The sequence below is a fragment of the Petaurus breviceps genome, unplaced genomic scaffold, assembly GCF_028583685.1.
Source record: "Petaurus breviceps papuanus isolate PSGF00001 unplaced genomic scaffold, PetGlider_PUasm1.0 181, whole genome shotgun sequence".
Taxonomy (NCBI): Eukaryota; Metazoa; Chordata; class Mammalia; order Diprotodontia; family Petauridae; genus Petaurus; species Petaurus breviceps.
The window spans coordinates 11433890-11461770 of NW_027185784.1; the positions used below are offsets into that span (position 1 = coordinate 11433890).

The 27881-nt window shown below is 40.5% G+C and overlaps 1 protein-coding gene across 1 annotated transcript in view; it reads left to right on the forward strand.

Annotated features, from left to right (window-relative positions):
• CALU (calumenin) overlaps nucleotides 1-27881 on the forward strand; it is a 229850-nt gene that overhangs the window by 31304 nt on the left and 170665 nt on the right. The gene's annotated exons all lie outside the window — the stretch shown is intronic.

Below are 27881 nucleotides of genomic sequence, written 5' to 3' on the forward strand. Positions count from 1 at the left end.
AATCAGGAGGTTTTGGTTGGGGCTGGACGCTCGGGGGTGTACGGGAATAAGGATGAGCCAAGCCAGGCTTTGGGAACCGCCACTAGATCCGACTAGCCTAGACATTAAGGAAACTCTCGCCCTTGTGGGGATGGAAGGGATTTTATTTTACATCCGCATTCAGTTTCTGATTTTATGTCCGAGGACTGGGGTTAAAATGCTGCCTTTGAAGCTTACTAGCTTCGTGACCTTGGGCAAGTCACTAAACCTCAGTTATTGTGAGCCTCAGTTTTCCATTTTGTAAAACGCAAGGTTGGTCCAACTGACCGTTGAGATCGCTTCAGCTCTAGTAGATAACAATATGACCCCTAGGTTTCCTCTCCTAAGTAAAGTCTAGGAAATACTCCTGAGATTTTGGGTATTCGATGATGTGGTATCAGCAGACAAGCAATTAAATGCCCACTATATGTCAAGCGCTAGAGGATAGATACTATGCTAGCTGTGTGACCCTAGGCAAGTCAATCCTGTTGGCTTCAGTTTCCTCATCTGTAAAATGAGCTGGAGAAAGAAATGGCAAACCACTCCAGTGTCCAGTACCCTAAAGTTGGTCTCGAAGAGTCAGGCACGGCTTAACAAAGATAAAACCTCTCAGTATTGTGAGAATAAAATGAGGGATTTGCAAAGCTCTTTAAAAACTTTAAAGTGCTATGTAAATGCTACTAATTAAAATAAATTAATTAAAATAAATCCTACTATTAACATAAAAAAAGTGAAAAGGTCCCAGCCCTCTAGGGGTTTACACTCTCTAGGATTTGGAGGCAGAATGAATACTTGGGGTAAAATCCTGAACTTGCTATCAGAGCGAATCTGTTTCACTTCTCTGGGCCTGTTTCCCCAGCCATAAAATGAGGGAATGGACTAAATGATCCTTAGGTCCCTTCCACCTGTAATGCCTAGGCAACTAGAGAGAAATTAGAGAAAGTGGTCCTCCAAGCAGGCACTGGAATTAGGGTTCCAGTGCAGGTTTAGAAATTAATGTACTCTTGCTCTACAAGAAAGGAAGGGGGTAAGGAGAAAAATAGGGGGAGATATGAGAGAATAGACAGGGGTAGGGGACAGATGGGGAGAAAATTTGGAATATCTTGTGGAAATGATTATTGAAAACTAAAAATAAATTTAAAAATACATTCTGGAAAAAAAAAAAACTTAATGTGAGAAGAGTTCCTCCAACCTTTAAGCTGGGGTGGGGGATGCTGCCTCAGTTAATTGAGGGTTGAGGCCTAAGGTTGGGGGGGGGGCCTGTCAAGCTCAAATAGGGGCATTCAACCTTACTTAAGAATCCTTGGGGGTGTGGAGGGTGGGGTTTGTATATTGACTTAGATGTCAATGTATATTGACATATTAACCTTGGCTGCATTTCGTATTTTTATTTTGTTAAATATTTGCCAATTACTTGTAATCTGGCTCTGGCCTGGCACTAAGAAAAGTTGCTATGGCCTGGGGCCCTTCGACCTTATTGTATGACCCCTCTGCTCTCCCTTGGAGTCTGGAGGAGGAGGTCATTGGCCAAAGATCTCATTGACCACTCCTGGAGCTGCAAATAAACTTTAGGCTTTTTGTGAGCTAGGCCCACTTTCTTTTGTTTTTTGTACTTTCAAAGATCTGTCATTTAATTGGTATGGATGGGAGTTCCCCATGTGTAGAAGGTGGCAGCCTCTTTATGGTAGTTGATGAGACAACTATATGGCCCAAGGCAGAGAGCCCAGGGCCTGGAGTTAGGAAGGCCTGTGTTTAAATCCTTCCCCCATCACTTGTTAGCTCTATGGCCCTGGGCAAGTCACTTAGTCTCTCTCTCAGCCTCAGTTTGATTATCTGTAAAAAGGGGACAAAAACAGCATCTTTCTTACGGGTTGCTATAAAGGGTCAAAGGAGATAACAGATGTAAAACACTTTGCAAATCCTAAAGTACTCCAGAAAAGCTAGTTTTATTGGCCTTGAGAGTCCCCATAGTGGAAAAATTGTTGGAACTTTGACTAATTGGTGGTGGCCTCTCCAGATATAGCTAGGGTGCTTATCAGACAGTGGAAATGCAATTTGTTGCCCGCCCACTTTAGAAACCTTTCTAACTTGGTAGGACATGGCCACAGGCAGTTAGAAGGCTCACCAGGCCTGGAATCAGGAAGACATCTGAGTTCAAATTCAACCTCAGACACTAATCGAAAGACCTTGGGCAAGCCCCTTAACCTCTGTTTCTTTTAATCCACTGGAAAAGGAAATGGCAAGACATGCCAGTATCTTTGCCAAGAAAATCTCATGGACAGGTATTGGTCCATGGGGTCACAAAGATTTGGATGTGATTGAATGACAGAGCAAAAAATGCCATGGCAGAGTTGGTGCCACACGGGCAGCCCAGCTTTCAGGATTCCAGGGTTGTCTCAATGCCAGTCCGTAACTTTAATGTAGGGAGTGCCTACTGCCTACTCAATGAATTTTGGTTAATTGAATAGGAAAAAGGGAAAGGCAGTATGCACAATTTCCTCTATTGAATCACTATGGCTCTACAAATATTACTTAATGCACAAGACCCTGTGCTAGATTTTGAACATGAAAATGTGTAGGACATCATTCTTGGCTTCAAGAAACTAATGGTCTAGTTGGGAAACAGAAAGCATACCTTGAAAGACAAAATATAATACAAGGTAGCAAATTCACCAAATGAATATAGAAGATACAATGAGTAAATACAGGTGTTCAGAGCAGGGAGAAATGATAATTACATATATGTGGGTGTGTGTGAATCAAATGAGGCAAAGTACCTCCCAAATGTAAAGAACCATATCTGAAGTTTATAATTTATAGATAAATAGATAGATCGATGTGTAATGGCTAGTATTTACAACGTTTTAAAGTTAGCAAAATACAAAGATCTCATTTTATCCTCACAACAAAACTGTGAGGTAGGTACTGTTATTATCCACATTCTACAGATGAGGAAACTGAGGCAAGTAGGGGCTAAGTGACTTACCCATGGTTGCACAGCTAACAAGAGACTGAGGCAGCATTTGAACTCAAATCTTCCTGACTCCAAGTTCAGCACTCTATCCATTGTGCTATTAGCTATATGAAAGAGTAAGAGATGAATATATGTGCACATATATGCACACACATACATATATATTATATATGCACACACACGTATATATACATATCCACACACATAGTTTTGTGTGTGTCTATATGTATTGTATATATGTAGGTCTGTATGTGTGTAGCAACAGCTGGCACATGCTGGGCTTGGAATTAGGAAGACTCATTTTCCTGAGTTCAAATCCAATATCAAAACACTTCCTAGCTGTGTGACCTTAAGCAAGTCATTCAATTTTGTTGGCCTCAGTTTCCTCATCTGTCAAATGAAGAAATGGCAAACCATTCCAGTATCTCTGCAAAGAAAACCCCAAATGGGGTCATGAAGAGACAGACACGACTGAAATGACTGTACAACAAATGTATGTATGTATGTATATATACAGTTGCAAGGTACTTGACCTCATTTGATTGTGTGCATAGTTAGTTACAGTTGTGAGAGGTATTTTGCCTCCTTTGAGTCCCACAGCAATCTTGAAGGTTATGTAGAGCTGGGGTTTTATCATTCCAGCTTTAAAGATATGGAAAAGGAGCTCCAAAGAGTTTACAGTATCACAAAGCTCCCTGTCATTGACAAGTCTGGTACTCTATCCCAAGCCTCCAATACCAGTCCAATGGCCCCCTGAACTTTTTCTACTTTCTTAGTTCTCCCATCAAGTAGCAATTTACCTTTCCATTTTTCTTACCCCTCAGAAATCTTCCAGTTCCCTGGATGTCCTAACTAACCCAACAAACCCCCTCAATCAGCCCACAAAATAGTACTCAGAAAAGGAACTGGGTAGTTTGAAACCATCACCTTCCTTCCCCAGCTGAATTCAAAACACTCTTTGGAGGACTCTGTAGAGAGACTCTTCTCCAGATACCTTGGACTATAAATGTAATTTCTTCCAAATTGTTCATGGTGACAATTCCAATTTAACAAAATAATCTTAGGTGCCCCCAAGGAATTAGTCGTAAAATGGAAAATTTTACTGTAAATTGCTATTTACACACATATTGTATTACTGCTACTGGGGGAACTATTTGTTTTTAAAAAAAGAAAGAGTTCTAGGAGAGATACTTGATTTAAATAAAGGCTCAAGCCTCTGTAATCATGTATTTGTTGAATGAAATAATCTTAAGAGCATAGCTCTAAAAGAGACCTCAGAGTCCAGCTCTCCGAATTTTACAGGTGAGGAGAGTGAGGCCCAGGAATGTTTAATAACTCACTCAAGGCTTACCTCAGAGACTGTCTAGTTGAACTTGAACTTCCTCATTTTATAGAGGAGAAAAATGAATCCCAGAAAACTTTGGTGACTGACCCACAACCACTTAAGTAATGTGGATAAAAGGGACATTCAAATACCTGTCCTCTGACTCCAGGGTGTAGATTGGGAGCCCTTTAACTAGTGCTGAGAAAAAGAATTGTTTGCCTGGTTTCTCAGTTGTTCTCAGTAAAATCAGAATCACATTTACAGTTTCATATGCAGTCATCTTTTTTATTGTACTGTGCTATGGAAATACTTGTTTCATTCCATAAATTAAAAATAAAATATATAGAAACTGAAAAAAAAAATCAGAATCACAGGACCTAAGAGGCAAACAAAATCCTTTACCCAAGATTGTCAAACATGTCACCAAGGAAGGGACTCATTACGGCCCACAACACTTCCCAGGGCAGCCAGAACCAGATTAAAATGTAGTTCCTATCTGATTTAAATATGCTGGTGTGGTAAGAAAAAAAAGAAATATATAAACATGTATCTTTCAAAGTCGATTTACAGCCCACCAAGATCCTTATGTATGGTTTAATGGCCCGAATTTTTATTTGAGTTTGACACACCTGCTCTACTGTATGGCCCTGATTCTGTAGAGGAAAAAAACCAGGAGAGGAGGTTTTAGTGTCACTAAATTCCAGACCCAGTAAATGGTAAAGCCAGGAGTGAAACCCCAAACCTCTTGACCCCCTAGTTCAGTAGACCAGGTTTCCTCACTCATATTGCACAGAACTGTAAGTATTGGTGAAGTTTATCTAGGCCTGACTTGTTCTGCTTAAATCCTAAGTGTTTATGAACATTTCCTAGAATCATGAAGTCTGGTGTGACCTTGGGGCAGTCCCTACATAAGTTTCAACATTCAGGTTTTTTTTTTCAGCTCTGACTCAGCAGAAATCCCTACTCTTGAAGCCTACTCCAAGAAGTCATTTTCTCTTTGGGGAAAAAAAAAATTTGATTCTATTGAGCTATCACTGTAGGAGCCTGTATGAAAGACCTGAGCTTCAACTCTCACTCTCTCTTTCTCTCTCTCCCTTCTCTTTCTTTCCCTCCTTCCTCTCTCTCTCACTCTCACCCTCTTCTTTCTCTCTCTCTCTTCCCTCTTTGTCTCTCTCTCCTCTGCCTCTCTCTTTTACAGACAGACAGACAGACAGACACACACACACACACACACACACACACACACACCCCAGGAAGAAAAGGTAGGAAAAGCTGGAAAAGATTGGAGTAAGCAGTGTTGACACAATAGTTTAGGGCTATATACGGTGACAGTCTAATAAATAGTGTTTAACAGAATAATTTAGGGAAGATTGCACACCAAGGTGTTAGTGTGGTAAACAAAGAAACTCAATGATTACAGAAAGAATGGCATAAACAAGAGCTTAATAGTTAGGCCGAAGAATTTCCAGAGGGATGCAGATCACGTCAAATTTGGGAAAATATATTATTGGATGGGCAAATGTGGGAGCATCCAGAAGCTCTTCATGCCTCTCTTGACTTTCTGAGCAGCACAGGACAGAGATATAAGGAAAGAAATAGACATTTATTAAGCTCCTACTATGTGCTGGGCACTCTGCTAAATGCTTTACTGGTATTATATCATTTGATCCTCACAACAACCCTAGAAGGAAAATGCTATTATCATTCCCCATTTTACGGATGAGAAAACTGATGCAGGTAACAGTTAAGTGACTTGCACAGGGTCACAAGACTGAGTGTCTGAGGTAGAATTTGAACTCAAAGTCTTCCTGACTCCAGGCCTAACTCTCTATCCATTGTACCACTTGGCTAGCTTTGTTAAGAAAGAGAAATAAAGCCAAGGGCCATTGTGAAGTCAGACCCAAGCCTTGAGTTCCGTTTCTCCAGTTTCTTAACATTCATGTTTTTTGAGCCTATCCTCCCCTCTTCACACCAGTATTATAGGGAGTGGGGGGGGGAGGAGAGGGAAGAAGGGAAAAGGGCTGTGAGCAGCTATCAAAATAGACCACTGAATTTATTATATACTTAAAAAGAAAAGCAAGCTGTTCACCATGCAGATTCATAGTTTCATATTCAACCCTGTCTTACTGTTCTGTTCTGTATATGGAAATGCCGATCTTATTTGGTTTTGGTTGTTAAGAAAAAAGAAAAACAGAAAGTGTTAAGTGTACCAAAGAAAAAAAAATATGGGCGGGAGAGACCCTGAAGTGAGAAGCCCAGAAACTGAGGCAGGGGGAAGAAAGGAGGAAATTTTTAAAAGCAGAGCTTTGCAGAGAGTGGAGGAAGTAGGACTCAGAAATTTGGAAGGGAAAATAATGTTCCCGACGATGCCAGACCTCTGGTACTGGGAGCTGGCCATCTGTGCTATGAAGGTATTGAGGTAAGAGAGGCCAGGCTGTGGAGAGAAGCAGATGTGCTGGGAGATTAGAGGCCTATAAAGGCCTGCACACCTGTGACTCATTTCATAGGCCAGACCAGATATCCGAACTCAAGGACTGAGTTGAGGTTGACAGTAGGGGAAAAGGAACCTAGGCCCCCCTTCCCCCTCTGCAATTTTGCTGTTTGCCTTCTTGCCTCTCAGTACCACCTCCTTCCTCTAGTTCTAGGACCTCATTTGCTTAAATACTGGCTTTCCTTATTCTACTCTTTTGCATACAAAATAAGGATGTAGTCTGGGAACTTGTCACTTCAATCCAGATGCTCAAGACCAGAGGGTATGAGAGTTCTTCCTGGTGTAGGACTTCTTCTCCTAGACCAGGGGTAGGTAACCTTTGGCCTCAAAGCCGTCCTCAAGTTCGGCCCTTTGACGGAATCCAAACTTCACCAAACAAATCCCCTTAATAAAAGGATTTGTTCTGTCAAATTTGAACTCTGTCAAAAGGCCCGTCCCAAGGACCTAGAAGGCCACATATGTCCTAGTGTCTGCAGGTTCCCCACCCCGTCCTAGATCCTAGGGAAACTGTTCTAAGGAAACAACTACTCATTACATGTATGGCCCCATGGTTGGGAGAATTGATTCAGAGCTGGAAGGGACCTGAAACGCTATTCCAGCTCCTTTACTCTACATCTGCATTCTGAAAAGGCACCTACCCTTTGGTGACTTGCTCAGTTGCTTCTGACTTTGTGACCCCATTTGGGGTCAAAGATGCAGGAGTGGTTTGCCATTTCCTTCTCCAGCTCCTTTTACAGATGAGGAAGCAGAGGCCAACAGGGTTAAGTGACTTGCTCAGGGTCACTGTGTTTGAAGCCATATGTGGACTCAGGGAGATGAATCTTCCTGACTCCAGGACTGGCACTCTATACAGTGTGCCACCTAGCTGCCCTTATTTGTTGGAAATGGGTGGTAAAGGAAGGCCTTCGATGAGTAGTAGCTCCATTCTAGTCATGCCCTGCCCCCACCCTTTCCCACTTATTCCCTTAGATCAGCCCCACAATGAAGCAGTGTGCAAACAACAGACATTTCCTCCCCTGAAAGTCCCTAACACTATCAAATGGCACAACATCCCCTGGCCCTCACCACATCAGTGGCCTAATGTTCCATCCCAGGCCCTTTCCACCTGCAGGGCAGGGCTCTGCAGCAGGAGAGAAGCAGCTCTCCAATGATATGGGGCCAACAGAGATTTCAGCACCAGAGTCGAAGCCAAATAAAACTGGTAATTGGTAAAGCTAGCACTGCATTTGGAGGCTTCGGTTGGAGTCTAATAATGATATAAAGGGGCAATTAGGTGGCATAGTAGATAGAGTGGTGGGCCTGGAGTCAGGAAGACCTGACTTCAAATCCAGCAGATACATATTAGCAGTATGACCTGGGCAAGTCACTTAACCCAGATCAAATGAGCTAGAGAAAAAAATGTCAAACCACTTCAGGATCTTTACAGAGAAAACCCCAAATGGGATCATGAAGAGTCAGACAAAACTGAACAACAGCAATCGTTTTGGGGATTTGGGGGGTTTTATTTTTTGGAAGGGCAGCTGGAGTTAAGTGACTTGCCCAAGGTCACTCGGCTAGTTAGTGTTAAGTGTCTCAGGCCGCATTTGAACTCAGGTCCTCCTGACTCTAGGGCTGGTGCTCTATTCACTGCACCACCTAGCCACTCCTGAACAACAGCAATAACAAAGTAGTTAAATCAAGTAATAGTAAATAATAGCACTATTAATTACATTATTAGTATTAATTATACTTGTACAGTATTAATCATAATGTATAAGTATAATTAATATGGCATTTATATGGTCTTTAAAGTTAGAAGATCTGTAAGATCTTTAAAGGACTTTATATTTATTAGTTCATTTTGATTTTCATGACAACCCTATGAAGGAGGTGCAGTTATTGTCCCAATTTTTCGGATAAGGAAACTGAGAGCAAAGTTAAGTGACTTTCCTAGATGGTGGAAATTTTGGGAGAAAGACCTGAGTTCAGATCATGCCTCAGGCACATAATTAGCTGAGTGATCCTGGGCAAAAGTCTCTCAACCTTTCTATGTCTCAGTTTCCTAATCCATATAAATAAGAATAAATACAGGGTTGCTGAGCACACCAAATGAATTAGCATAACTTTCAAGGGCTTTGTAAATCTTAAGTCACTATAGAAATGCTAGCTATTATTATTGATGATGATGTGTGCCATGAATACAGCGAGTATTTCTGAGCTAGCCTACTAATATCCCAATACACTTTCTTCTCTACTATACTCCTTATACTTTGGTAAGGAAGGCAGCAGTCAGAGGGCATAGGAGAATGAGCAAAACGCCCACCAGCTGTTACTTTCAGCAACTCCCTCTCCGTTTTCAGTTTGATGGTGATGTGGAAGAAAAGGTACCGGTATCTGTTGGGCCAGAGGGAAAATAACCTGAGGGCAGCTGCCTGTCCAGTACAGAAATAACCCTTTAGGATGCCACATCATTCTTGGACCTCTCTTCCCTCTAAGGAGAATTCCACAGCCCCACAATGCTGCCTGTAACAGCTGTTCCACCAACTATAAACTTAAGGTCATAGAAAAAAAATTTTTTACATTTAATTTTTATTTTATCTTTTCTCAATTACATGTAAACAAAAATTTTTAACATTTTAAAAATGTTGAGTTCTATATTCTCTTCCTTTTTCCCTTTCCTCCCCCCTTCCTGAGAAAGCAAGCAATTTTATATGAATTATACATGTGAAATTATGCAAAACATTTCCATATTAGCCATGTTGCAAAAGAAAACACTGACAAAAAAAAAAAACAACCCAAGAATAATAAAGAAAGTTTTTTTTAAAGTATGCTTCCAGGTAGCTAGGTGGCACAGTGAATAGAGTACCGGCCCTGGAGTCAGGAGGACCCGAGTTCAAATGTGGCCTCAGACACTTAGCACACAAAACTAGCCATGTGACCTTGGGCAAGTCACTTAACCCCAATTGCCCTCCAAAAAGAAAAAAAAAAGTATGCTTTGGCCTGCATTGAGACTTCGTCAGTTCTTTCTCAGGAGATGGATGGCCTTTTTCATCGTAAGTCCTTCGGAATCACCTTGGATCATTGTATTGCAGAGGATAGCTAAGTCACTCGCAGCTGGTCATCATCCATTATTGAGGTTACTGTTTTCCTTGTTCTGTTCATTTCACTTTGCATCAGTTCATACAAGTTTCCCCAGGTAATTCAGAAAACATCCTACTCATCATAGTACTTCATCATACCAAACTTGTTCAGCCATTACCCAATTGGTGGGCATCGCCTCCATTTCCAATACTTTGTCCCCAGAAAAAGAGCTGCTATAAATATTTTTGTACATACAGGTCCTTTTCTTTTTTTCTTTGGGATAGAGACCTGGTAGTGATATTGCTGGATAAGTTCATAGAATCTTTCAGTTTTAAGGAACTTTTTAGACTTTTTTTGGAAAAAAGTTTTAGACTTTTTTTGGAAATTCCCCAACTCTAATTGAAAATTGGTTGCTTATCTGTAACTTGTAGTCTTAGAGAAAGGTCAGGACCATCTGAGAGGCTAAATCATTTGCCCAGGGTCACACTGGCAGTAGGCAGTCAGATGAAGGATTTGAACTTGAGTCTTCTGGGCTCCAAGGCCAGCTAAGAGCACCCCCTTCCAACCAACTCAGTGAGGGGCCTCAGGGGTCATGCATCTCATTGTCATACTCCATGGAATCTTCTGCAGTATTCTGAGGTAAGAAGCTAAAGCTTCAACATCTCCGGACCAGGGATCTCACTCACTGTATCACCATATAGCTGGTTCTGTTCTTAGATGTCTCTCAGTCCAGTGTGATCGAAAGAATGTTGGACTTGAAGGCAAAATGCCTGAGTTTGAGACACTGCTCTGTTAGGTGACCCTAGGCAAGTCACTTAACTTCGTGGTCTCATGGGGTTATGCCCTGCCTCCTAGGTTTATTCTGAGCAAAGGGCTTTTGTAAATATAATACATAAACACCATGATTGTTGGGAAGTTTGTCAAGATATTAAATTGAACTCTGCCTCCAAGACCAAGATTAAAGTAACAACCTCATCCCTTCCCTAGGCAGCCCCACCTCCCCTTATCAGTGGAATGACCCAGCTGACAAGCTACAATCCCCACCCATACCACCCCTTAGCCTCTTGGTTATTATTGACCTCAATTCCCAGAGTGAAAGTGCTCTGAGTCTGGGTCCCTGGTCTCTGGAAATTCCTAGACACTCAGGATCACACAGCTCAGAATCTCCACCTGCTAAGTCTGAGATCAAAGTTCAGCAAGAGTAGCAGAAGACTGAGGTAGGCCTCAGAGGTGTACTCTTAGAGATGGTTGGTGCAGTGGAGACAAAACAAGCCTTGCTTGGCCTTTGAATCAAGGAGAGCTATTAGAGCTGTTAGAATTCTCAGACTTCCTCTCTGTGGAGATAACTGCCCCACTGAGATCCTCAGCCTCCTTATCTGCACAATGGGATGAAAATCTTTACACTACCTAACTCCACTGAAAAAGCATTTTGCAAATTTTAAAGCACTATGTAAATGTGAGTTATTACCTTACATCATGTAAACAAATATTTATTAGGTAATTATTAGGAAGACCAATACATGCAGAAAAAGAAAAAAAAGACAGTCCCTGCTTTCAAGTAACTTCCATTCTAATGAGGGAAGACAACACATAAAAGGAAGTTGAACCATGGGAAGAAGGTGCCTACAAAGGGGTGTGGCATTACTGTCAAAAGTACAAGGTATTGGGGCAGCAAGGTGGCACAGTGAATACAGCATAGGCCATGAAGTCAGGAGGACCTGAGTTCAAATTTGGCCTCAGACACTTAACACAAAAAACTAGCTGTGTGACCTTGGGCAAGTTACTTAACCCCAATTGCCCTACCTTCCTTCCTCCAAAAAGCAAAAAAAACAAAAACAAAAAAGAAAAGTAGGAGTCATTGCAGCTCAAGAGAGTGACCAACCATTGGTTCCTTTTGAACTCCAAAGGGCCTGGGCATTCACTCTACAAACTCCCTGCTCTAGCCCCTGTTCTATCAGGAACTGAAACTGAGACCTCAGCTGTCAGTATCTCAGACCAACCCAGACCCAATTCCTTTAGCTTGATGTGGGTAAACTGCCCAGTATCTTCTGCCAGGGAGATTTGGGCCTGCCTTGCTGATCTCCAGGGGCCTCTTTTGTCCAGGCTCATAGCCCCAGCCTGGTTACCAGTATGGTACAGCTGTTTCCACAGCCTGGCTCACCACTCTCCCTTAGGAACCCTCTCACCTGCTGCTCATTCGGGGAGGAGCTGAGGTACAGCCCCGAAGGGAGAAGACCGTCTCCCTCTGTACTCTCTCCCTCTCCCCTTGGGGACTGCTGATGAACTCAGGTTTGTGATGGAGAAATTGTCAAGGTTCTCTCCATGCCTGCATCCACCTTCTTCACAGCCACCCCCCTAACATTCTCTCCCCTGTACCATCTTCCTTTCTACCCCTACCCTTCACTCCCATTTCTGGCACTCTTCAGAGCACTCTCCCAAAATCTCTCACCAACCCAGAATACCTCTTAAGAAGATAAATGCCCCCTGCCTCAGACAGGTATATTATTGAGTATCTGTGCACACCTGTGTAGCCTGTTTTTTCTTCTCTCCGAAGAAAAACACAACAAGCAATCAGATCTACAGACAGGAAATAAGGTGAGAGCCTGCCCTCCAGCTTGATGTGGATGACCCAATTTCAACTTGGCCAACAAAGTCGAGTTCCACGGATCCAAAGGCAAAAAACCCTGGATCATTGTAGCATGGAGATGATCCTAGGTTCTGGAAGGCCAAGTCATCAAAAGAATATCATTCCTGCCAAGTCCCATCAGGTTGAATGATCCACATGCCTTCTGAAGGCCAGCCTAGCTAAGATTCTGGAGACTCATAATTGAAAAGTTGGCTGCCCAGTGACACATTTTTAGCCACAATGATTCATGCAACTACCCATTGAGGTGAAAAGGAATCAGGATTTAGTGCTTGAAGGAATGTTATAGGTCATCTCTTTGTGTCCAGGGTGCATATATAGTCATTCGGAGTACTGCTTCCTGAAAGAGGATTTGAACACAGATCTTCCATCTCCAAATCCAGTAGTCTTTCCACACTCTTGTGATGGGGGTGGGCACTCGCAGGGATGGAAGAAATACCTATATCAGTCACATGTCAGATCTTTTAAAGGATAAAAGTTTATTCAACAAATATTTATTAAATTACTGCTATATGAAAATAATTAGAGGCATCCAGATATATTAGACAGAAGCCTGGCCTTGAAGCCAGTTTGACCTGGGTTTTAATCCAGCCTCTGATACATACTAGTCAAAGCATAAAGCACTGGGCCTTGAGTAAAGACCTGAGTTCAAATACAAGGTCAGAGGCTTACTAGCTGTGTGACCCTGGGAAAATCACTTAACTTCTGGTTGCCTCAGTTTCCTCTGTTGTAAACAAGGGATGATCATAACCCATATATCACAGAGTTGTTGTGAAGATAAAATGAGATGATATTTGTAAAAGCATTTAGGATAAACCTGGTACATAGTTATTTGTCCTCCCAGCAGATTTCTGAGCCTGTAAGTTAGAAATGAGTGTTGATCAGCTTCAATGGAGTTTCCACACAAGGATGAAATCACAGTTCTGGACCCTTCTTCCATCTGGAGGTTCCCTCCTCTCCCAAATAGACTTTGTTGGGTGGTATTCAAGGACAAAACAGCATCTCTAACCTCAAGGAGCTTTCACAGTCAATTATTATACAAATTAAAAGATGATGAGTGCAGTGTGATCAGATAAAGGAGAAAAGCCATGTAGGACCCCAACAAACTGAGCTTCTATGTACTTTAAAAATTTAGAGTCTAGGCTGGGAGGCACAAGTGGGAGGAGGGAGGTAGTCTGAAACCACCAGTGGCAGGGGTGTTGGTAGCTCTGTTACAGGGATGAGGCTGGGGTAGGTCCCTACCTGGGTTCTGGTTCATACAGAGCCTCTGACATCTGGGGAACATCTGGGGAACAAGTGGTGTTTTTGGGTCCAGTACTATGTTTGAGTAGACATGCCTTCATTTAGAACTCTCCTTCCCCTATCCAACTTTATACTAATAGCAGAGCATGAGCTTTTCACATCTCCTGTGTTTGTTTATAATTTGTTGCACAAATAATTCTCACCATTCAATATGACTGTCATTTCACCAAAATACTTTAGACACTGTGAGATATATCAAAAGAGATATACAATGGGAAGGCATTCTGAAAACTGAAAATCTATGCAAATGCAAGGTATTCTTGCAGGTGTCATTACTCAAGTTTTCCTTTGATGGGTACTCTGAAATGTTTACTGGTAATTATTTAGTGGGGAGGAGTAAGAAATTAATTTGATTGCAAAAATTGGTTGTTTCTTACTTATATTCATTCAGCTGTGTAGGAATCATTTAATAATGACTACCCTTTTAAAAAAAAATGTAAGTCCCAGTGCAAAAATATAATGACTAAGTTTGGCCCTAGAGAAAATATACTTCCTTCCTTTCTTGGGTCTTTGAACAGAAGTAGGGGATTGTGCAATAAATATCTACAGTCATTTAACCTTTGTCTGCCTTAGTTTCCACAGCTATAAAATGGAGATAATTAATGGAGATAATTATAGCATTTAACTTCCAGGGTTGCTATGAGGATCAAATGAGATCATGTTTGCAAAGTGTTTTGCAAACTTTAAAATACTATATAAGTGCTAGCTACTATCACTACATTATTTTAATATTGCGTATATAGTCATAAAATGGATGCATTGCTTGGTTTTGTTTCTTTTTTATCCTTTGTTATGAGAGATGATTGTCTTTATGTGAGAGGGAGAAGAGAAATAGATTCAGAAATGAAGGTGATGTAAAAGTTAGAGATTTTTATTTAAAAAGTGGATTCTTCCACATACATACATAATCTGGATAATACAACATTGAAGTCTACTTAGAATGAGTGCCAATCAGGTATGGATGGACTCGGGGGAAAAAAAATTAAAAGGGTGGTTTTGGTTTTTTTTTTAATTGTTGATGTCATTACTTCTGGGGCTGGAGCCAATATAGCAGAGGGGAGAAGCACTCATCCAAATTTTCCCACCGTGTTTCTCTCTAAACTACCTTAAAATAATGCCTCAAATAGAATTCTGGAGTGGCAGAGCCAACAGAAGGACAGAGTGAGACATCCTTCCAGCCCAAGACAACAGCGGAGGCCAGAAAGAGAGATCTGTGACACTGGAGCTGAGGCTGACCTGGAGCCTGTGTGGATGAAACCAGTGGAGGGACTAGGTGGTGGTGACAAAAGCAGCAGCAATCCTGGGACCTCTCAATCCAGAGACAATAAAGGGAAGGGCAACTTGTCAGAAAGAAATTACCAGGTATTCCTGTGCTAGCAATGGACACAGGACCAGACGTTATTTGGCAACTCTGTTGTTTCTACCCACTTCAGGGTCATAGTTCAAGGCTAGAGAGGAGCACTTTTGATTGAGTACGTGGAAACCCTGAGGAGCAGCAAGATTTCTGTCTACAAGGGATCAGTGACCCTTAGGAACAAATTACAATTCCAAAAGACCAGGGACCCTTCCTGGGTGGGGACCAGAATGCAGAACAAGAGAGTTCTCTCTTTTATCTCTCCCCAAATTACACCATCCTGGAAACACCAGAAACTTCCCAACCTGCAGAACTAAATCTGAAAACAACAGTGCAGAAAAAGTCTGAAGCTTGAGACAGAGCCCAAAATTAACAGAAAATTCTGAATCAAGAAATAAAGTGGGGAAATGGGCAAATAAACCAACCAGCAAAAAAACGAACCTGACCATAAAAATCTACTATGGTGACAGAGAAGATCAAAATACACACTTAGAAGAAGACAATGAAGTCAAAATGGCTAGAAACAAAGCCTCCTAGAGAAAAAATAAAACATGGGAGGGAGAGAATTTGGAACTCAAAATAAAAAAAAAAAGCATTGTTAAAATTTTAACATGTAATTGGGAAACATTCAAAAAAATTTAAATAATTTAAAAAAAAGAAATTGTTGGCAAAGACCTTAAGATGAATCTGATTTATTTAAAATTTTTATTTTAATTTTTAACTTGCTGGGGTCTTAAATTCACTATATGCTATGTGACTTTGGAATAATCACTCCCTCTGCTGGTGTATAGCAGTAATGTAAAGTCTCTGTGATGGTGACACATCCTATTTGATAGGAAAGGAAGACGTTTCCGCAGTAGAACATTTTTAGCCACAAGAATCAGAACATCTCAGAGCTAGATCACTTAGCACTCCCTCTTCCCTCATTTGATTTTGTTATTTCTTAAAATAAATTTTATTGATATATTTTGTTTTCTTATCACCTATATTTCTCAATATATTCTCCCCTTCCCAAAGAATGATCCCTCATGTAAGAATGGGATTGATTCCCTCACCCACTTAAAGTAAATATTAAGGTGTCATAAGGAGGGTGAGAACAAAGCTCCATTGGCCAATCAATCAAAGGCTTTAGATTAAACATGCTTGGAAAATTTTGAGTCTCTGTTTAGACTGACTGAAGAAAATTGGTGATGTCCTAGGACTCATTTATAAAGTATCAAGCTAAACTATTGGAACCAGGATTATTCAGAAGATTAAAGAGATCTTGGCATTCTAGTAAAACTCCCAAGAGAAGGAACTGCTTCCATGGAAGGAGAGGTCTTTCATTACAGAGTTTGGAGGGGTCTGGAGTATTCCCTATCTTATCCATGGGCCTAGAATCAGCCTTCCACAGCCAGCAGAGTTTGGCAGCTGTGTCCAAATCAAGAGCCAAGGACTGGATGAAGATTCACAACTTTACCAAGAACCCAGCAAAGAAGAACTTCTTTGGCACCCCATGAAGAGGAGAAAAGGCAACCCAGAGCTCTGACTTACCCTTTTGCCACATGTACTCTCTAAGCTTTAGCCTACTTTTTACTGGATGCTGTATGTACTTGTGGGAGATGTGTTACAGAGTTTTAGACAGATGTTTATAGCCACTGTCCTTACTATATCAATAAATACCCATTTCTAAAAGTTGTTTAAAGTTGACTGACTAAATGACATCAATTAACAATGACAGGAGGAAACACATTTATAAGGACTCATGAGCTGCATAGCACTACACATGCACTCAGGGATACCCTTAGAGCCCTGAGGAGCCTTAGCAACCCTGTTCTGAGGACCCAACTCATCAAGGGGAATGGGACTTGGAATAAGTACCTTGGAGCCCATGCCACAGTATTAACAAAGAAGAAAAAAGAAGAAAATGAATAGTTGCGTTAAACTAACCAAAATATAAAAAAAAAAAAGTCTTCCATTATATGCAGTGTTTCATACTGATAGTGCTCGATCCTTGCAAAGAAGGAATATTTAACAAAGTAAATAAAAATAGTTTTAAAAAATTCCTTTCCTATGTGTTTTACATGATTGCACATATATAACCTATGTCAAATTGCTTACCATTTTGTGAAGAGGGGAAGGGAGGAAAGAAGAAAAATTTGGAACTCAAAATCTTGTAAAAATTAGTGCTAAAATTGTCTTTACATATAATTTGGGAAAAAATAAAATGCTTTTAAAATGATTTATAGATATCATCCAAAAAAATTCCTTTCCTGTACCTCTAATAAAGGATAATCTGTCCAAGAAGGAGGAGGAAGAGGAAGATGAGGAAAGGTACCTTCTCTCTCATTTTATAGATGGAGAAGGCAGCTAGATAGAATAGTGTTAGACTTGTAATCTCAAAAATCTGAATTTGAGTCTTGTCCTAGACATTTCCTAGCTGTGTGATTTTTTTTTTTGCATGACCCAGCTCTTTCCTGGTGCTCCTCCTACCTGTCTGACCATTTCTTCTCACTGAATCTTCCTCAGGTCATGCCCAGTAACCATGGGTGTTTCTCAGAGATCTATCCTGGGCTGCCTTCTCTTTCATTCTGTGCTATCTTGGTGATCTCATCAGCTCCAATGAATTCAATGGTCACCTTCTCTATTAAGATGATTCTCAAATATATTTATCCCAGAATGAATATCTCTATTGACTTCTAGTTCCACACCACCAACTGCCTATTAGACATCTCAAACTGGATATTTGAGATCATGATCAATTTAACATATCTATGATAAAATAAATCTTTCTCCAAAACCTTCCCCTCTTTCATACTTCCCTTTTACTATTGAGTGTACCACCATCTTTATGGTGGTTTACAACCTTGCTGTAATATTCTATTCCTCACTTGAACTCATCTCACATATTCAATCTATTGCCAGTTCTTGTACTTTCCACCTTCACGTCATGCCTCATGTATGCCTCCTCTTCATTCACACAGTCAGTGTGAATGGGGAGGGGGGTGTGCTGGGAGGAGGGCCCTGTGATAGTAATGGAATATAAAGATTCCCCTGTATTGGCTTGGTTTTCAAATTGATTGTGTTAAAACCCAGAGCTTGTTAATCCCACCTGTGGGATGGACTTGTTGATGTGAAAAGAGAGACCTGAACTGGGAGGAGCTGGTGATGTAGATTTGGAGAGACAAGAGAGAGGCAGAAGAACTTTTTGGAAGCAGCACCCTCTTGGACTCAGAGAGAGACTGAGAGGATTGCTGAGGGCTAATTTGAATTGCCCTGGACTTTTGAGACCTGCCCCCTGAGCTGCCAAGGACTGAGGAGACATGGCTGTTTTGCTGGTACTTTGTCTGTCTGTTTTGATGTTGTTTTGCCAGATTTGTCCACTGGTGAAAGACAGTCCTGTTGAAGAAGTCCTGGAACCTGGCTGTTGGCTAAGAGCTCCTGAGACTGTCCTGCAGACAGAGAGTGAATACTGTCCACTGGTGAAGGACAGTGCTGTTGTTGCAGGGGTCTGGAGACTGTCCTGCAGACAGAGTGAATACTGTCCACTGGTGAAGGACAGTGCTGTTGTTGCAGGGGTCTGGGAACCTTTCTGTTGGTTCAGAAGCCCTGAAGAAGGATTTTCTTGTCGTATGTTTACAGAAATCCTGGGAGAGGGTTTTGCTAATGTTTTCAGGGGTTCTAGGACTGTTCTGCAGACAGAGGATGAATTAATGAAGAGACTGGCAATGTACCTTGTGGCCTTGCTAAGCCTTGTCTCCCCAGGAACTAAGATTGCTGAGAACTTGCCTCCTGTCAAGATGAAGAAAAGACCTCCATTTGGGTATCAAGTGCTGTGCTTAAACTTGATGTTACTCTGGGGTAGATTCAATTGTGATCCAGGGGTGGGGAACTTTTGACCTTTTTGTGTTCTATGGTTGAACAAATGAATGTACTTTACTTAGATTGGAAACTAATCTCCATTTGAAAAGAGGGGCTTTGTGGTGGACTAAATGAAGGTACAGCCTAGGGGTGGAGTAGTATTTAGAACAAGGACTTTGTAATTGATTGAATGAATGGAAGGTCCTGGGGTGGGGTAGTACTTGGAGAGTATTTAATCACTCTTAGTAAATGCTGTATTTTGAATGTTGTCGTGTTTTGATCTTCTCTGTTCTTGGTTGGTCACTGAATAAAATGGAGAGCACCTATGCTGGTATTCTGAACCTTGGGAAGTTGCCTTTGCTTGGCATGACATTACAGGCCCTTATCACCTTACACTTGGACTATTGCAACATAACCTTCAAATTGATCTCCCTGCCTCAAATCTCTCCCTAGTCTAGTCCATTTTCTGCTCAACTGCCAAAGTAATTTTCTTTACTTAAAAAAAAGTTATAATTTATTTTTGGCATTGATTTAAAAAATTTTTTTGAGTTCTGAATTCTCTTACTCCCACCCCTCTTCCACCCATTGTGAAGGCAAGAAATGTGATATCAATTATATGTGTGAGATCATGCAAAACATATTTCCATATTAGCCATGTTAAAAAAAAAGAAAGTTTAAAAAATACTTCAATCTGCATTCAGACCCCATCAGTTCTTTCTCTAGAGGTAGACAGCATTTTTCATCATTCAGAATTGTCTTGGATCATTTTATTCCTGACAATAGCTAAATCATTCACAGTTGACCATTGCACAATATTTCTGTTACTGTGTACAGTGTTCTCTTGGCTCTGTTTACTTTGCTTTTCGTCAGTTCTTATAAGTCTCTCCAGGTTTTTCAGAAGTCTCCCTGCTCATCATTTCTTACAGCACAGTAGTATTCCATTACAATTAGATACCACAACTTGTTCAACCATTCCCCAATTAATGGGCATTCCCTCAATTTCCATTTCTTTGTCACCACAAAAAGAGCTGCTATAAATGTTTTTGTACATATAGGTCCTTTTCCTTTTCCTTTGATCTTTTTGGGATGCAAAATAATTTTCTTAAAACACAAATCTGACCATATCTTCCCTTCCCATGCCAACTCAGTAAACTTCAGTGGCTCCCTATAATCTTCAGAATCAAATATCAAAATATTGTTCAGCTTTTGAAGCCATTCACAATCTGGCCCCTAATTTTGCCTTTTCCAGTCTTCTTATACTTACTACACACACTCACACACACATACACCCCCTCCATCTCCTGATTCTGGGCCTTTGTACTATCCCCCATGTGCTGTCCTCCTGGCTTCCTTGGCTTTCTTCCTGACTTGGTTCCAGCTCAACCCTCTGCCATAGGCCTTTCCCTGTTCCCTCAAGGCTAATGCTCTGAGATTACCTCCCCTTTAAATCTTGCATGTACATGCCCATTGTTTCTGAAAACCTAAAGATCATTTACCTTACTTCCTCATTTTTTATGTGATGCAACTTAGACCTAGAAAAGGGTAATGATTTGCCCAGAGTCACACAGTAAATGGGAGAGCTACAATTCAGTGACTAATATAATAATCATAGATTCATGGAGTCTTGGAATTATAATAGCCCTTAGAGTTCAATTAATCCAATCTTCCACATCATGTAGAAATTCCCTCTCCAATATTCTTGACAAATTCAGCTAGACCTCTAGGAAGAGAAAGCTAACAACCTCACAAATTAGACTATTCCATTTTTAGGTAGTTCTAAATAATATGAATTTCCTATAATCAGTGAAAATTTGCCTCCCTGTGCAACTTACATTGGGAGTCACATAAAATAAATCTAATTCACCTTCCATATCAGTCTTCCATAGCTAGGAACCAAAGTTTGGGGTTTGCATACCTCAGATTTAAGAGTGGGGGCTTCTCACAAATTGTACTCTTTTTGGCTCTTGCCCCCACTCAGGATTTCTTCTATGAACATCCGAATTTGCTTCCTATCTATGTCTTCTATAAAAAAGATTAAGGGTCCTCAGCTTCCATGCAAACATTTAGTCTAACAAATATAGGACATGTTTAATTTCACTTGGCAAAACAAAACAAAAACACAAAAACTTGCATCTGAACCCATAAAAAGTCAAAACAACTCTCCTTTCCTCTCAGATGGGCCTCTACCTTTCAGGCCTCCAGATTTATTATATTACAATAGGATTTACTCCCCTCCCCCATACCACCACCACTATCATCAAGCAAGAGAAAAACTTAGAGTTCCTAGAGTGTTGATGTCTCTCCATCTAGTGAGTTCCATCTTGATAGGCACCTAAATAGTCCCCTCTAGACTTATAGAACTACCTTGCAGTTAAGGTCAGTCATTTTGAAGGGAAATCACAGGTCACCAGATAATCTGAATAAAGCAACCAATTAGTTAGATCCAGGCAATGATTTATTTAGCAATTCATGCTGTTGCAGAAACAAATCGAGTCCACTGACCATTGATCTCTACACACTTAATATACAATTTAGAGGGAATTAAAAACAGGACTATAGGGATTGAGACATCTGTTCTTTTATTGGTGGAGAGGATCTGGAGACACTGAGGTGAGCAAGAGAGGGGTAGTTTTGTGACATTCTTTAAGCTGAGTAATTTTTTTTTTAAAGCAATCGGGATTGGGGTTAAGTAACTTGCTCAAGGTTACACGGCCAGGTGTTTCTGGGTGGGTGCTAAGTGTCTGCGCCTGGATTAGATCCCTAGGTGTTGGTGGGATCAACACTGGAGCCGGTGCTCTTACTCACTGTGCTACCTGGCTGCCCCAAGCTGAGTAATCTTGTTCTAAAATCAGGTGACTTCCAAAAAGTTGAAACTTGACTTTACAAAATGGTAAACAAAAACTAAATGGAGTTTCTAATGCTATTTTAATATAACACCATTCCCATCTCTTGGCCTTGCTTAGTCTCTATCATTGCTAGTAAAGGACAAGTTATGATGTTCTCCTTCATCTCATAGTTTCTGTCACATGTTGCTTCTCAGTTCTAATTTCCACTTGATCTAAGAGCTTCATGTTATTATATAATAACTCCTCCATTGTACCCAAGAAGCCTTAACATGGAATTCCTATTCTTGTCCAGGTACTCTTCCATCACCCCACCTCTCCTATCCCAGTTGAATTTGAAGCTCCTGATTTCCTCATCCCATCTTCACTGCCTCCATCTCTTACCTACTGAAACTTCATGGCCTCTTCTAATGGGCCCATGGCTTTGCCTGATGTTCATGATAGCAGAGAGGTGCCTCAGGGTTACACAGGCTTCTCTCTCAGAAACTAGATCTCTATGTGTCTGACCAACTTCTCTCCGTTTCTCTCAGTTTAGTCTCTCTTCATATATCTAGCTCACTTCCCCCATCAATATTTCCTTTATTTCTTTGATACTTTTTGTTTTAACATCACATTTATTTCTAAATATATCCTTCTCCCTGACCTAGGGAGTTATCCATTATAACAAAGATTTTAAAATTAAGAGAAAAAAAATTGAATCAGCTTAGCAAAACAAATCAACACATCAACTGTTTCTGGAAGTATATCATATTCTATATTTGTTGTCTCCTACCTCTTCAGATGAATGGAAGGATGAGCATTTTCTCAGCTTTTCTCTTGGAACAAGTATCATTCCAGAATTCAGTTTTCTTTTTCTTTTATTTACCTTTTTGTAACCATCATGTATATTGTTTTTCTAGTTTTACTTAACTTCATCCTGCATCAGTTCTTATGAGCCTTGCCATTTTTTTTCTGAATTCTTCATATCCCTCATGCCTTAGGGGAGCTGTAATATTCCATTACATTCATATGACATTTTCATATAACCATTCCCCAATTGTAGACTTCAACTTTCTTTCTTCTTCTTTGCTACCACAAGTACTACAGTGAATGCTTTGGTATACAAGAGATCTTTATGCCTTTGATCTCTGGGATATGTGCCCAACAGTGCATTTCCTGGGTTAAAGACTATGGATATTATCATCACTTTCCTGGCATAATTCCATATTGCTTTCCAGAATGAATGGTTAGACCAGTTCACAGCTCTACCAACAATGTATTAGTGTTCCCTCAGACCCTTAAACATTGACAATTGCCAACTTTTGTCATCTTTTCCAATTTACTGAGTATGAAGTGAAACTGCAGAATTCTTATTTGTATTTTTCTTACTGGTGAGCCTTTTAAAGGACAGGTATAGTGGCATAACTCACCTGCATAATAAGTCATGCACACTCTCCAAACTCCACTCAAACTGACCACCTGACTGACCTATATCAGGTCCCTAGAAAGCAGGTAACTACTCCTTTCAAGATTTCAGGGGCAGCTCTGGGACATGGGGGAGTTTTCTAGTACTGTTACTCAAAAGTTCCCAACAAGTGTGTTTTCCCCAATATCATGTAATCAAATATAATTTCTTTAATATTAATAAATCATTTAAAATCAGTAAACTTTTACTTTTACAAAGGGATATTTACTGATAAGATATAGCAAGGACACAAGTAAAAAAACATCTCCCCAAACCACAAGTCCTTTTCTCCCTTTGAAGAGTCCCCAGCAAGTTCACTTCTGGGAGGGACATAGTCGATGAATGGATAAGTGGGGGAGGATATGGATAAATGGATAATATTGGAGGAGGTATTTCAACCACTGAATTGAGTGGCTTCTCAGGGCTGGCTCCTCAGGGGACTTGGCTACTGCTGGTACTAGCTCAAGTTGCTGAAGAGAGCTTTGATAACTCTTCAGATCTTTAGAAGTTCACAAGGTTGTAACCTGGTCCTTTTGGGCTCTAATACTTACTCACCTAAGTCTGGGAAACAAACCCAAAGATGTTCTATGTTTTCATGAGTACATAGGGGCCGGGTGAGGAAATAAGGAAACCACAGCAAGCTGCTGCCAGTGCTGACCCTTCTCCCTCCACCTAGAAAGCCCTAGCCTAGCATTTCTTCTTCCTCACTCATTAGTCACCAGTTAAGACAATGAGTGATCATCCTCTCAAGCCTTCTGTATATACATTCAGGTGGTGGTTGTTTTTGTTTTTGTTTTTTTTAATTACATAAGTTATCCTTTATTACCATTCATTAATTAATTGCAATGCCTACCATTTATGTAGTGCTTTAAAGTTTACAAATTGCTTTACATATAACACCCTCACAACAATCTAGTGATATAGGAACAACAGGTATTATTATTCTCATTTTACCAATATGGAAATGGGCTTAGAGAGGTTCTGTGACTTGTCCATGGTCATATATCTACTAGGCACCAAAGGTGGAATTTAAAGCCAGATCTCTCCTGGCTCCCAGACTAGTGGTCTTTCCATTGCTGTACATTGCCTCTCAATTCTGGCTCAACAGCCAATTAAAATGCTTTTTGTCACCACACTGTAATAAGACATGGGGTGGGGGGTAGGGTCCAGGCAGGCCAGAGCGCTTCAGTTGTGCATATCTCAAAGCAGGCTCACAGTCTCCACACAGTGTGGCACCAGGCAGATTACATATGCAGACTAAAGACTAGGTCCTCATTTCATGCAAAATGAGTTGATTGGATTAGATAATCTCTAAGGTCCTTTTCAGTTCTCAATCCATGATCTTGTTGTTTAGTTGTTCATTTGTGTCCTACTTTTCATGACCCTATGAAGCACAGGAAGCTAGGCCCTTCTATCCTCCACTATCTCCTGAAGTCTATCCAACTTTATATTTGTTGCTTCCATGACACTATCTCTCCATCTCATCTTCTGCTGTCCCTTTCTCCTTTTGTCTTCAATCTTTCCAAGCATCAGGGTTTTTTCCAATGAGTTCTGTCTTCTTATTATGCGGCCAAAGTATTTAAGCTTCAGCTTCAGTATTTGTCCTTCCAATGAAGAGTCAGTTATTGACTGATTTGATCTCCTTGCTATCCAAGGAACTCTCAGAAGTCTTCTTCAGCACTACAATTTGAAAGTGTTGATTATGTGGCACTCAGCTTTCCTTATGATCCATTATTCCCTGTATCTAAAGATAGTCTTCTTTCTTTTTTGTCAGTAGAATTTCTACTCAACCTTTGACACACAAATCAAATGCCATCTCTTCTAAGAAGTGTTTTTTCATTCCTCCAGAACATTGCCCTTCCCCCTAGTCAGTAACAACCTCACCCTTGTCCTTGACCCAATCATTATGTAGCATTTTGTTTTATATAATGAAGCAATTATATCTGTGTTGGTGTCTTATCCACCTACTAGACTGCAAGCTTCTTGAGGGCAGGGTTCATATCTTAACTTTACATCTCCCAGAATTTAGCACAATGCCCTGTAAATAATAGGCACTTAACATTTATGCACCTCGGTTTCCTCATATGAAAAATGAGAAATCTGAATTTGATGACCTACATGATTTTCCCCAGCCCTAAATCCATGAACCCATAATTCAGTGACCAAGACACTGCCTTTATAACTCTTCCTACCCACCCCCAGACACATAAAGAAGTTTTTTTCCACATTAAACATCTAGATTTCTCCAGCCAATTCCCATATAGCATAATCTTTCATCCTCATACCATCCCATTTGCTCTCTTCTAGCCACACTTCAGTCTGTCAATGCCCCTCCTAAACTATGGCATTCATAACTCCCTGAACTATGTACATCATACATAGGCTGAAGAGCACAACATAGAGTGGGACCATCATCTCCCTTATCATAGATTCTGTTTCTATGAATAGAGCTTAATATGGCAGTAGTTGAGGGTTTGGTTTTTTTTGATAGCCACATCAAACTGTTGATTCTTATGGAAATTGATGTCCACTGAGATTCCTTCCACCCTACCTCTTCCACAAGAGCTGCTGTGTCACTGTCTTCTCAGTGCTATGCTTGATCTAGCAAACCTAAGGGTAGGATTTTACATTTTTTCCTTTAAAACATTTCATCTTGTTAGTTTTAGCCCTTGGTTCCAGCTGTCAAGATCTTTTTGAATGCTAATTGTGTCATAAAACATCTTAGCTTTCCCAGGTTTATTCTATTCTCAAATTGGATATGTGTGCCTTCTGTGTTTTCATTTAAGTCACGGGTAGAAATATTGATGAAGACAGTACCAAGTTCTGAAGTCGACAAAATGTCACTAGAAGTTTACCTCTAGTTGGATGTTGATCCAACATTCTGTTGGTCTCATTTTTAAATCCATCCTATTATATTATTATCCAGCTTGCATTTTTCCATCTTGTCTACAAGAAACTTTATCAAATGCCTTTTTGAAATCTATATAAACTATTTGTAGAATTCCCCTAACTTACCAGTCCAAAAAAGGAAATGAGTTTAGTTTAGAGTCATGAACTCATCCTGGCTTCTATTAAATTGAGGGAGAAGCCCAGCTGTGATGTGTTGCTGGGGAAAAGGTTGAGACAAAGTTCAACAATTTCTTAGCCTTTTCTAACCAAAAGAGTTGTGGCTTTTTTTGCAAAGGCTTGAGGGGTTATGTTGGGAGGAAGTTAAAATGCTTCTTTACTACAATAGAACCTAGTTCCTTAGGAAGCAGCACCCTGGGAATATTTACCTCAGTCAGGAAGTATGAAAGGACCTAAAAAGGTTTTATTTTTTTTAATGATCTTCCATAAATTAGGTGATAGCTGAACTGAGAAGGGGCAATAATAATAAATATAGATCCTGATTACATAATATTATTTCATTTAAATTTTTTTAAAGAGTGGAAAAATAAGTTAAAGAATGTTCAAAGAGCAAAAATGATCTCAGATTAGGTCTCTGTACCTTCTGGTTCAGTGTGGTTGAAGAAAAGAGTCACTGACTAAAAAAGTCTGGCTAAGGAGAGCTGTAGCCAGGGGTCTACTGGAGCCAGCCCAGTCTTAAGAGTTGTTTGTTAAATTCTCAGGGTGAGCATTCAAACCTCAGAAATTGGAAAATGCTATAAACGTTATTTTGTCAATTGTCTAGCCCTAATAAAGTGGTAGGGAACATGTGAATAATGCATATTAAACTTAGAAATATGTAATGCATTTCTGCATGGCTCCATGGTTTTGTTAGACATTTACCTCCAGTTATAGTCCTCATTATAGAGTGAAACTTGCATAGAGTCTACCATAGATGGAGGATGGAATAGAGAAGGTAGTCTTAAAGACAGTTCCTCATCTAAGGACTATAAATGAGGCATAATAGAAGTTTGAAAGAGAAGGCTATGAAAATTGAAACGGTCTTTCACAAAGGAAAAGCTTGTCAACCACCGAACTCCCCAGAGATTGGTTGAAATGAAGGGTGAGGACATCAAAAGAAGACACTGGTAGTCTTTTTTTTTTTTTAAGCAACCGAGGTTAAGTAACTTGCTCAAGGTTACACGGCCGGTTATTTCTGGGTATGGTGCTGGTGCTCTTACTCGCTGTGCTACCTGGCCACCCCCATTGGTAGCCTTTTGGTGTTGGAGGTATGGCTTGCCCCTCCATATATGTATCCTAGTCACATATGTTCCCTCTGTGTACAGCTCTTCATTCAGTACCTTGGTTATGTATAAGGGCAATGAGGTGGCATAGTAGACAGGGGACCAGGCATGGAATCAGAAGGATCTAAGTTCAAATCTGGCCTCGGATACTGAACTAGCTGTATGTCCTTGAGCAAGTCATTTAACCCTAGTTAAGTGCTTCAATTTCCTTATCTGTAAATTGGACTGGAGAAGGAAATGGCAAACTACTCCAGTATCTTTGCCAAGAAAACCCCAAATGGGGTCATGAAGAGTAGGATATGACTGAAACAACTGAACAACAGCATGTGTGTGTGTCCCACATAGTCTGATTCAGGTCCATTCTTCTTATGGAGAAAGAGAGAGAGAGAGAGAGAGAGAGAGAGAGAGAGAGAGAGAG